The sequence below is a fragment of the Ixodes scapularis genome, unplaced genomic scaffold, assembly GCF_016920785.2.
Source record: "Ixodes scapularis isolate PalLabHiFi unplaced genomic scaffold, ASM1692078v2 ptg000312l_1___fragment_3__unscaffolded, whole genome shotgun sequence".
NCBI classification, from domain to species: domain Eukaryota; kingdom Metazoa; phylum Arthropoda; class Arachnida; order Ixodida; family Ixodidae; genus Ixodes; species Ixodes scapularis.
In genome coordinates, this window is record NW_024609958.1 from 1,528,280 (window position 1) to 1,541,206 (window position 12,927).

The following is a 12,927-nucleotide window of genomic DNA, read 5'->3' on the forward strand; positions in this document are numbered from 1 at the left end:
TGCTTTTAAATATTCCTTTTAAAACTGAGTCAATTTTTTTGCCCCATAGTCCTGGGCTGTGACCAAAAATAGTTATTCCGTAGCGTAATACACTGTATGCTAAAGCGTGAGTTATTGTCTTTTTGGTTGAAATGGGTATTAGAGATTTGGCATTATACAGAAAACAGGATACTTTTCGCAGTTTTCTACAAAGTTGGGATAAATGGGCTTTCCACGACAAGTCACTCTCAAATTGTATTCCTAGATAGTTAACTTGATCAACATAAGACACAGGATGACAGTCGCAAGGTGTACACCGAGATGTATGCATATAAAGTGGATAATCGGTAGTTATAAGTTTAAGTGGGTTATGAAAGCAAACAAGCTTAGTTTTATGTATATTGATCGTGAGACAATTAGCTCTAAACCAGTCATGTAGGTGACAAGTGTCGTCTTGGAGTAAAGTGATTCCTGCAACATAATCAAGGTGTTGCGACAGCAATACCGTGTCATCAGCGTATTGAAATAATTTACATGAGGAAACTGCCCTGGACATATCGTTTACAAAGATGTTAAAAAGGAGAGGTGACAAAACGGATCCCTGAGGAACCCCAGCTTTTAAGCTAACTTTGGAGCCTCGGATATTCGCTATGGAAACTAGTTGTGTCCTTCCCGACAAAAAGTTCTGAAGTAGTGAAAGGAATGGGCCGCGGAATCCAATGTTTTGCAATTTAGTTAGTCAAATATTATGACTCACGGTATCGAATGCCTTTGCCACATCAATAAAAAGTGCGCAAGCAACCTGATGCTTCTCAAAGGTATAATTCAATTCATCAGCAAAATCTTCTAGAAGTGGCTGGGTCCCACGTCCACTGACAAACCCATATTGAGTTGGCGATAGAATGTTAAAGCGATCAAGAAACCCCGTCATAGATTGAAGGATACGTTTTTCTAAGATCTGGACTATACAGAGTAAAATAGAAATTGGGCGGTAATTGTCAAGCTTTTTGCGCTCTCCTCCTTTAAATAAAGGCTTTACAAGTGCAGTTTTCAAATCATCTGGGATAATCCCGGAAGAAATAAAACCATTTAACATATAAAGAAGCACGTGTTTTATAGAGTTATAATTGCGTTGCAGGTCTTCTGCACTGATGCCATCTATCCCAGGCGCCTTGTTTGTTTTGAAACTGAAAAGCCAAGTTCGTAGATCAAGCTCGGTCATTTGAGGAAGGAAAGCCGAGGAAACATTGGACTCTAGATATTCTGTAGAGAACGTAGCATCGTTAGGCGCTACTCCAGAAAATTTAGCAAAAAACTTGTTGAAATCCTCAGCCACTGTCGCATTAAGATCAAATACTTTCTCAAGTGAATCATCAATGGATCTCCTAACACCAGAGCCACGCAACTGATTTAGTAAACACCAAGTTTCACGAATATTTGACCTTACCTTCAAAAATCTCTCTCGGAAGTATTTTCTCTTAGCGCACCGGATAAGCGCATTTACACGATTTCGCGTAGCGCGGAATTCTATTTTTAACTGAACATTTTTAGGAGAACGTCGGCATTTAGCCCATAAAGCATCTTTATACTTAATGCATGACAAGATATCCCCTGTTAACCACACTTGTGCATTTTGACGCCGCCTGACAGTAATAATCTTTTTGGATTGCTCCCTGAAAGAGCCGAATTGATTTCTAAACGTACTGTAAATTTCAACGAAGTCTTGAATGGACAACAAACTATCCCAATTATAGGCCTTAACTAACTTATCAAACCTTACTTTATAAATTATTTCAACTCTTTTTGTTGTTTCTGTTTTTGTTTTAGCGCTAAGTTTTGATGTAAGTTCACACGCAACAAAGTAATGGTCCGCTAGTTTTTGTTCTATTACAGCTGACTGCGCAACGACATTTGCGGCGCGTACGCTAATATGGTCAAGACATGAAGAACGAGATGATCACCCAGAAGTTCCTCTCGAGTCGGAGCTAGAATCAGTTCCTCTAGACCAAACTCCGCTAATAAATTCAGATAGTCACAAACAAGGAAGTTAATGGGTTGAAGGGTGTCAATATTAAAATCTCCTATCATACAGATGTCGACGGACTGGAATTTACCAAGTGTATCTCTGAGTTCTTCCAAAAAGTTTAAAGCATTAGATGACGGAGGTCTGTACAGTGCCAATAACAACAACGACCACTCAGAATTCCATAACCTTAAGGACAAAGACTCGCAATGAAAAAAATCTACATCAAAGTTTTCAGTACACCATGAATCTTTAACGAATATCGCGATTCCTCCTCCTCGACCAATTGGTCGTGTGAGAAAAAATGATTTATATCCCGGTATCTGAAAGGCACTACAAAACTATTCTTTAACATTGATCTCTGTTAGCACAAAAACATCAATTATTGACATCACACTGTTGATAGTTATTACAAACTGGTCCCAATATTTACGAATACTCCTAATATTTACATGTAATAAGCCAAGAGCAGTATCGTTGACTGGGCTCAAGAGACGTTGAAAAGAAGAAAAATCTGAACATCGATGAAACTGTACTTCCATTTTTCGAAGTGGTAGTTATCTCGCCTTATTTTCAAGCCATTAAGAAACGAAAAAAATTAGACAATATTTTCCAAGTCGACCATCCGATAGATGCGCACTACAGGCGAGCTTTCTGACTTCTTCGCAAATAGCTTCCCAGTTTTCACGCAAGTGAACTTATATTGCTTGACCCTTGCCCTCTCACGCACCATCCAAAAGAGTTCCCTGTTCCTTCGCGTCAGATTCTCGTTCAGGTAGAGTTTTGGCAACGAACTGTCTGCCGCCAAGGTACGCAGCTTACCTCGTGTGGCAAGCCACTGCTCTCTTAGTGACACGGATGCCAATCTAACCAGGACAACTGGAGGGCCATCGCGTCGAGAAGGCAGACGATGCACTGCCACTATGTCATTTGGCCGAAAGTCACCAAGGCCTAGCTTACACGCCAACTCACTGACAACGGAGACTAAATTTTCAGTTGGGGATTGAGGAAGTGCATGTATCTCGATGTTTGAGAGACGACTGTACTGTTCACTGTCATTGAGCTCTTCTTGCAGGTGCTCGATTATCTGAGATTGCTCCGTTACCACTGTTTTCAGTGATGTGGTTTCGCTGCACAGTTCGTTTATAGCTGCTGCGTTGTTCGTGGCTGTCGACAGCACAGAGACGTACTTAGCCGAGAGAAAGGCGATGGACTCCTGAACCTCCGTTACTACAGATTTCAGGCTCTCGACTACCGGCTTCAGCGTTAGCATTTGGTTCATTTGGGTTGGCAACTCGAGGAGGGTGTCAACGTTGGCCTTGAGTAAAGTAAGGCACTCCAGCCTAGCTTCAAGAGATTGAAAATGTTCCGTAGTGACAGGAGATGCGCATTGCGACAAATCTGCCTCACTACGAGACCCATCTCCGCTTTGCTGTTGTCTGCATACGCGGCAACGCCAGGCCTTTCGTTTTCCAGCGCCCATGGTCTTGAATGTACTGTCCGCAATACCGGAGCAAAGTTTCCCCAGATGGTATAATGCTCCACAGTCGGCGCAGGACATGTGCCGACCGTCGTTCATAATCTTCTCCTTGCATTGCGCGCACTGGAGTGGAGGGGACATTGTAGAAGCGTAGGAGTCGGTATGCAGTACAGCGCGTCCGTGTCACTTGAGTTGGACTGAGGCGTTGATTAGGGCGGCGCGAGCTGCTCGCTCACCGTGCAGATCGTCGTTCCAGGCGAGCTCGCGCAGGACGAGCGTTCCAGAAGGGACGTCTGGTGAAGCCGTGAAGCCGCTTAGGCCTACTTAGTGCGAGCTGGCCAGTGAAGAGTTAGGTCACCTGATTCTGACCAAGGCTTGTGCTTGCGGTGATGCCGGGGACTTCCTGAGTCACAGAGAGCTTGCTGGCGCCTTACGTTTCAAAAGGAAGCGAGTACAGGTTCAAATCAGCAGAGCTGTCGAAAAGGGACAGCCGCTTTCGGGGACGATGATTATGATGATGAGATAATAATAATAATAATAATAATAATAATAATAATAATAATAATAATAATAATAATAATAACAATAATAATAAATTTTTATTGGAACACGCATTTAACAAGGCAGATACACGGGCCTGTCAAAGCCAGAAGCGGCTTGTGGGACAGCACCCTACAATTCATGCTTGAAAGAGTCCCCACAAACAAGAAGTTCACAGCTCAAATTCAACTACAGATGCAGAACAATGTAGGTGATGATGGTCATTCCAACATATGCAAACAGAAACATGCAGTCACAACTTCTCCCTAATACCCTGAAGTGATTCTTTCAATTTTTTTAAAGAGTCCACGGCATAGATATCATCTGGTAAATTGTTGAAAATAAATGGAACGTAAAAATTTCGCACTCTTTTTCCGTACTTTGTTTCTACGAAACCACTTCAAACCGCTCAACACGCCGAAGAGGTCTACATAAGACACGAGGTACCTTAAAAGTATCGCTCCAGAAGTATTTTAGAACAACCGTGTGTACAAGTAAAGGATAAAAAAAAGGCAAACCCAAGCATGTTAGCATTTCTTCTTCAGTTTGTGACGTTGCACCGTACATTATGCTTTTAAATATTCTTTTTAAAACTGAGTCAATTTTTTGCCCCATAGTCCTGGGCTGTGACCAAAAATAGTTATTCCGTAGCGTAATACACTGTATGCTAAAGCGTGAGTTATTGTCTTTTTGGTTGAAATGGGTATTAGAGATTTGGCATTATACAAAAAACAGGATACTTTTCGCAGTTTTATACAAAGTTGGGATAAATGGGCCTTCCACGGCAAGTCACTCTCAAATTGTATTCCTAGATAGTTAACTTGATCAACATAAGACTCAGGACGACAGTCGCAAGGTGTACACCAAGATGTATGCATATAAATTGGATAATCGGTAGTTATAAGTTTAAGTGGGTTATGAAAGCAAACAAGCTTAGTTTTATGTATATAATATACATCAATCAATCAATCAATCAATCAATCAATGTTTTTATTCGTGCCCAGGAACAACCTTGCGGTCTTGGTACAGGTGCACTGTGTTAACATGTAAGGCAGAATAGGGCATAAAGCAATAGTACGGACAACACACACAACGGACAAGCCCTAGAAAAATACACTTAAAAATTATAAAAAGTAAACACAAAGTCACAACACACGATAAGCTTAATGGTACTACCGCCACCACCAATTGCTAGAAAGAAAGAAAAAAAATGCATTCAAAGTGGGGAATTTCGGCGTGAACGCCGCAAGTTAGTGCATACCCAGGTAGCACGCTTGCTTGGTTTAGCTGGGGCCAGGATTGGCGCTTAGTTGTGATAGCCTGGCCACGACTGCCCAGCCATTTATGTCTGTATGCCAGCCTGGCGTTTCACAGTTTTTCCTTGCCTCAGAAAGCCACGGAACTACCAGGGAACATCTTTCCTGGTTGGCCAATCAATTTCCTTGGTCATTGATGGCCAGGGTAAACAGGCCGCTGCCAGTATTTGATGTAGCCTGGCTGTCTATTGATTTTCCTCAGTCAGAGATGGCCAAGGTAGCAAGGCCTCTGCCAAGCTTTGAGGTTCCATGGTGGTTCGCTGGAATTCCCTGGTCCACTCAATACAAGCAACAGCCAGTATTCGGGCATGTTGCCAGATCGAAGATAGGGTGAGCCAAGGAATGGCAGGGAATTGCCGCTATGCAACGTTCCGTGGCTCAAGCTCGTATTTTATTGGACCCAGAATGTCCACTGAAAGCTACTGTTACTCTATAGTTTGTTTAACTTTTTTTCACTTTTTTTTTTTAAAAATTCGCATGAGCGTTCTCTTAACATGTTTTTGGCGCTTTGTGGCACGATCCCTCGTACTAGAAAGCGAAGTTTCAGTGCAAGAAGCCTGTTTCAGCTAGAGACATAAAAAAAAAAAAACACGTTTTCCATATTGAAAAAAAAACAATTTGAAAACAGTTTGGGTATGAACAGGCCAAATTCGAAATGAACTGGTTGCAATGGAATTGTACCGGACAAATTGGGAATTAAGCTGTCGAAATTGGTCGAACTCGAACTCCATAACTTTCCCGCTTTTTACCGCGGCCTTTATCTACCATGGCTTGCACGGAGAAGCCGCTTCCAGCGCAAGTGCCCGAGGCGGGGAGCCTCCCACGTGATGTTGGAAAACCGCGGGAAAAATCTCCGCACCTAAAGATGAATCAGGCACCTGGAATGCGCCAGGGCTCCGGGACCGGAGATGATGCAATGTCCTCGCGCGCAGCACGGATGCCTTGAAAGATTAGAGCTGCTCACGTGCCAGGACAGAGAGCGCGCGGGCCAATCAGCGCGGCTCTCGCGTCCGCTCGAAGCGCCAGTTTTGAGACGACAACGGCGAGATTCCAAAAAAAAAACAAAAATAAAAAGCCGGATCCGGCGTTAGTGGCGCGAACTTAGGTCTTTGTTCGCGCTGCTGTTCTGCTTGGGGAGGTTACAAGTTGCTGTGTTTGTACAAGTAGTTTGCCGGTGCCTTGAGTGCTGCCTCTGCCGATGGTTACTGTGACTGATGACGTCCATCGCCTGAGTTCCACTCGCTCGTGGGCGAAATAGCTGCATCCTAGAACGGCGTGTTCGGAATTCGCTCGGGCAATGGCTGTCTGTCTCCGCGCCAACGAGCCAGGTAAGGAGGCTCGACCATTTGGATTCATTTTCATAACCAGGTGCATGTGAATCTGAACCTTTTTGCAACCCAATTTGGAGCAGCTATGCTAGTAATACAACCGCCAGTGTATACATTCAGCTTCAGAGATCCTCTACAACAGGCTTTAACCACTGTGGTAGAGGATCCTGCTGTCCTGCCTTCCGGACGACGGACTGGGGAGGCAGGAAGGGGGTAACAGCAGCAGGATATTTTCATTTCTAGGAGTTGCTTTGCGTAAAGGCTGAACCGCATGTAAGCGACTAAGCGAGCGACGAGACTCAGCGACGGGCGGCGGAGTCTTCCAACGGTCGCTTGTCGGGTCGCTCGGTTTTTGGATTTTTAGGAATCGTTTCTCATCGCCTCTGTCGATTTCTCCCGTCGCTTTCATGTGGTTTGCCGCGTCGCGCGAGTGACCGGACGACAGTGAAGCGGATCGTCGTCGCTTGTCAAATTGCTTACATGCGGTTTATACTTAATTGACGCGACACTGGCACCAGATGTACGATTGGCACACGCTTTCATAATCGTAATCGTAATCGTAATCTTTATTGGCTCAGGAGAGCCGTGGCAGCGCGGAAAAGCGACAGCCCGTACCATGGAGGCCCGCGGTGCCACGTCTAGTGATGATGATTATGAGATGATATATACAAGCGGGGGACGACGCGGTCTTCTCAACATCGCAAGCACCGTTGCTTGAAGGTTCGGGGTTTGCCAAGACACTTTTACCAGCTGTAAGAAGTGCCTGGACAAAGGGTACTGTCCGGAGGCTTCACCGTGCGGCTGGGAAAGCCTTGGCGGTTTGATGCTGTTTAGGACGACGTGTTCTTCTGATCCGCCGCACGAGTCTTGGAGGTTCGGCGGCGGTTCAGGCCAGTAAGCAAGCGAGCCGAGGTGACCTTCGGTAAGCTGTTCAATGGTCGTTCTGGATGGTAAAGCCCTGGCGGTTCATGGTGCGCTCGCTCGCTTCGTTGAAGGCAGCGGCTCCAGGTGGTGGCCCAGTCAAAGTAGACGGCTGCCACCCCCGATGCATTGACGTCCAGGGCTAGAACATAGCGCCCCGGTCACCCGGAGTAGCTTCCTGGCATCGTCCTTTTTCCCTTTTATTTCATATTCCCTTTTATACTGTTAATGATAGTGCATATTTTTTATTGGTGGCATTAGTTACATACCGTTTTGGAACAGACGGGTGCAAATAAATCTGGCATGGTTCTAATTACTGATGTTCATTCTTATTTCAGATGCCTTGGGGTACTATATTAGCCACCACCGGAATCCCAACACTCTAGAAGATGTGGAGAATCTCGCCAACCGCCTGGGACACATAAATAATATCATGACAATTTTTGTGCATTGTACATACGTTTTTATGCTTATTTTTGCGGCCTGTAGTATGCATTTGTTTGTGGAAATAAATTGAATTTTATTAATGACGACGAGTGTTGTCAATATGACCAGTTAAACTGGTTCAACTGCATGGTGAATTTCTTCTGTCTAGCCAAGCTTGGCTGACCACCCGGCCACTAGCCTGGCCCATACTGTATATACAATAAAGAGCCAAGCTTGGGGTACCGCTGAGCTTCCCGCCTGGCCCATGCCATAATTCCAGCGGTGAGCGAGTCCATGGCTACACAGGGAACTGCCGGTGGTCGCCAGACTGGCATACCAGGATGGGGCTGCCTAGCGCCATGGGGCAAAACAATCTAGGCCCAGTGAAACTTCCCCGGCTACCCAGTCTGGCTCAAGCTTGAGCCGGTCGTAATGTGCTGCTTGGGTACAGTTCAAATTTTATTAGCGGAAAACAAACAGCGCAAGGACAAGGACAGAGTAGAAGGCGGTAGACACACACAGCGCTGACTTACAACTGAGCTTTATTGGCACTGACAACATGTATAAATACACAATTTGCCCTGCCCAAAAGCCAAGAAAAGAAACACAAGAGGAGGACTACACGTGTTCCTAGAGTCATCTGCAGGCGCCGTTGCTCTCCGATCTGAGTAGAAAAATACACTCCTTTTCCGTCAAGGCAAGTGACGGGGCACTAACACACTCAGAGCCCGATTGTCCAATGGCGCGGGCTTCTATAATCTCACGTGTCAGTTTATCTTTTTGTTTACTGATGACCGTGCATCGTTCAAAAAACGGAGTACATCCGCAATCGCGGCAATGCACCCCAAGGTGCCCCGACACAACCTGAGACACATTATATCGATGCTCTCTTAAACGCTCATTAAGACAACGTCCCGTCTGCCCTATGTATCTCCGGCCACAGGACAGGGGAATAGAGTAGACAACACCCGCAACGCATGCAACAAACTGGCTTTGGTGTTTCTTGGCGCACACCTGTCTCTCTATTACATGAGAGTTCACTCTTTTGCACATCATAGATAGCTTGTCTGGAGCCGAAAAGACCACGTGAACACCAGCTCGGCGTCCCACTTTTTTCAGATTATGGGATATTTTGTGTAGGTACGATAGTACTGTGATGTTCCTGTTTTTCCTGTTAACTTGTTCAGCATAACAGGAAAAACAGGAACATCACAGTACTACCGTACCTACACAAAATATCCCATAATCTGAAAAAAGTGGGACGCCGAGCTGGTGTTCACGTGGTCTTTTCGGCTCCAGACAAGCTATCTATGATGTGCAAAAGAGTGAACTCTCATGTAATAGAGAGACAGGTGTGCGCCAAGAAACACCAAAGCCAGTTTGTTGCATGCGTTGCGGGTGTTGTCTACTCTATTCCCCTGTCCTGTGGCCGGAGATACATAGGGCAGACGGGACGTTGTCTTAATGAGCGTTTAAGAGAGCATCGATATAATGTGTCTCAGGTTGTGTCGGGGCACCTTGGGGTGCATTGCCGCGATTGCGGATGTACTCCGTTTTTTGAACGATGCACGGTCATCAGTAAACAAAAAGATAAACTGACACGTGAGATTATAGAAGCCCGCGCCATTGGACAATCGGGCTCTGAGTGTGTTAGTGCCCCGTCACTTGCCTTGACGGAAAAGGAGTGTATTTTTCTACTCAGATCGGAGAGCAACGGCGCCTGCAGATGACTCTAGGAACACGTGTAGTCCTCCTCTTGTGTTTCTTTTCTTGGCTTTTGGGCAGGGCAAATTGTGTATTTATACATGTTGTCAGTGCCAATAAAGCTCAGTTGTAAGTCAGCGCTGTGTGTGTCTACCGCCTTCTACTCTGTCCTTGTCCTTGCGCTGTTTGTTTTCCGCTAATATGAATGACCAACTAGCCCAATCGTCAACACTACTGAAGTTCAAATTTAAGTGATGGCCTTTAACGTTTTTACAAACTGCAGCGTGTTATTGTTAAATATGTCGAGTGTTTCAGAAAAAGAAGAATTATAAGTATGCCCAAGTCTGGACACAGGATCGTGGAGGTTGAGTAGACGCCTGTTGCAGAAGGACGCATTTTGCCTTGTTGTTTTTAGAGGAATTTTTAAGAGTACTCTTGACGTCAATATTGTGCAATCAGTGATGGCGTGGACAAGTTTGTATAAAAATTAATAATAATAATAATAATAATAATAATAATAATAATAATAATAATAATAATAATAATAATAATAATAAATTTATTTGTGACGGAAGAACATAATCGAGGCAAAGTGCAGGTTCGCCAAAGCCATCATGGGCTTGTGCGGCAAAACCAGCTATGTATATTGAATAAAAATAAAAGAATCAGTTCTAGATAAAAAAAGAAATAGCAGAATTATCACTAAGTTTTACAGCAGATCCAACTGCATACTAAAGCTCCCCCCTCCCCCCTTCCCTTTCTAAAGAAAAAAATCAAGTCAGAAAAGTATTAAAAACACACACACACACAATGCACTGGCGTCACTTTTCGCCCTTGTTCGCCTTTGAAAGTAGTAGAAATTGTTGTCCAGTTTTTGTGACACTGAAGATCTTGATGACTTTGTTTGTTTGTATATAATGATAGTAATAAAAAATAACTCATAAAACAGTAAAAAAAAACACTTGTTAAAAAAATGTCGGAAGAACTAATTTTGAAATATTCACAAAGGTTCGTCGGTCATATCAATATGTCGAAGCGCTCTTCTGAGCTTTTTTCTTGAGGTAAAGTCACATATGCGGGGAGGTAGGGAATTAAAAGTTTGAGGCACATAGACCGACCGCATGTCCTTACCATAACGTGTATAGTAAGCGGGAACAAGAAACTTTGATATTTTTCGTAATTGTCTCACATTCGGATGAAGAGTTTTAAAATCATCCTTCCAGTAGTGTTCAAGCACGACTGATTCAAAAAACAAAGATTGCAGATTTGGCATGGACAAAGCCTTAAAGAGATCGTGATCTGAGGATGCAGGTTTATACTGAACATTCCGTAAGATTCCTTTTAGAATTGAATTTATCTTGGCCTGCCACATTCCAGAACATTTGCCAAAGACTGTTACGCCGTATCGGAGTGTACCATAAGCTAACGAGTGGGCTATAAGCTTCCTGAGATTGAAAGGTAGAAATGTCTTGATATGGTATAATAGGCAGGAAACGCTTCTTAATTTGGAACAGAGTTTTGATAGGTGTGAGTTCCAGGAGAGATCTGAATCGAATGTGATTCCTACGTACTTCACAGTGTATGAACAAAAAATTGGTACACATTGGCATGGGACACAGCGAGACGTGTGCAGCAAGAGAGGAATATTGAGGTCAACAACTTTAAGGGGATTGTGAAAACAAACGAGTTTAGTTTTTGAAATAGGTATTTATGTTAATTAGATTATTCGCAAACCAGTTCATTAGCTCTGAGGTACAGTCTTGGAGCAAACCCATTGCTCTGGCATATGAGATATGGCTCGTCAGCAAAAGAGTATCGTCTGCGTATTGATAAATGGTACAGTTTGAAACAGATAAACTCATGTCATTAACATAAATATTGAAAAGCAATGGTGAAAAAACAGAACCTTGTGGAACCCCCGCTTTTAAGGAAACTTTTATGCTCTGCATGCCATTGATGGAAACAAGCTGGTGATGATGGCATTAACCCCAAATTTTTGAAGAACACCGAAGTGTATTCATCTATAATATTGTCGAAGATTTTTGCACAATCATTAGAATCCTGTACGCTCCCGGACGACTGGAAGGTGGGAAAGGTGGTTCCTCTGCACAAATCAGGTAACACTCATTGTCCCAATAATTATAGACCCATTTCATTAACCAGTATACCGTGCAAACTCATGGAACATGTCATATACTGTCATATGGTGTCCTTCCTCGAAACTAATTCTTTTTTTAGTATGCATCATCACGGCTTCAGAAAAAAATTACTCATGTGAAACTCAACTAATCGCCTTTACTAACGACTTATTCTCTGCTGCAGATCACTTAATCACTGTTGACTGCATTTTCATCGACTTTTCTAAAGCATTCGATAGTGTCTGTCATAGTCTGCTCCTCTATAAATTAAGTAAACTTCACATGAACCCTAATATTTTTAAATGGATAGAATGCTTCTTGTCTAATCGCACGCAATATGTAACCGCCAATGACCATAACTCCCCTCACTGTCCTGTAACGTCCGGTGTCCCGCAGGGGTCAGTGCTAGGGCCCTTGCTTTTTCTTATTTATATTAACGACTTACCAAGCTGCATTTCTTCATCTATAAAACTTTTGGCTGACGACTGTGTTGTTTATCGCAAAATTCTGGAACCTGCTGATCATCATGCTCTTCAGTCTGACTTCGATAACATTTCATTTTGGTGTGACACCTGGCTAATGAAACTTAACCCTGCCAAATGTAAGTCAATGAGAATTGCACGTCATTCAAATCACATCCTACCGTGTGACTACTTACTTAACGGTGTTCGCCTAACCCAAGTTTCGTCCTACAAATATCTTGGCATTATCATTTCTGCTAACCTTTCATGGCAAGATCACGTCGACTACATCACTAGTAATGCTAATCGCGCACTCGGTTATCTACGGCGTAATTTTTCTTTAGCCCCAGCTAACTTGAAACTCATACTTTATAAAACTTTAGTGAGGTCAAAGCTTGAATATGCATCATCAATCTGGGACTCTCATATTAACTCTATTATTCTTCAAATAGAAGCCATTCAAAACCGTTCCGCGCGTTTCATCTTCTCAAATTACTTTCGGACTGCCAGTGTCACTTCTATGAAATCTAATCTAAACTTACCCGATCTTTCATTGCGTCGTAAACTATCTCGTCTTTGTCTCTTTCATAAGGTTTATCATTTCAATTCTC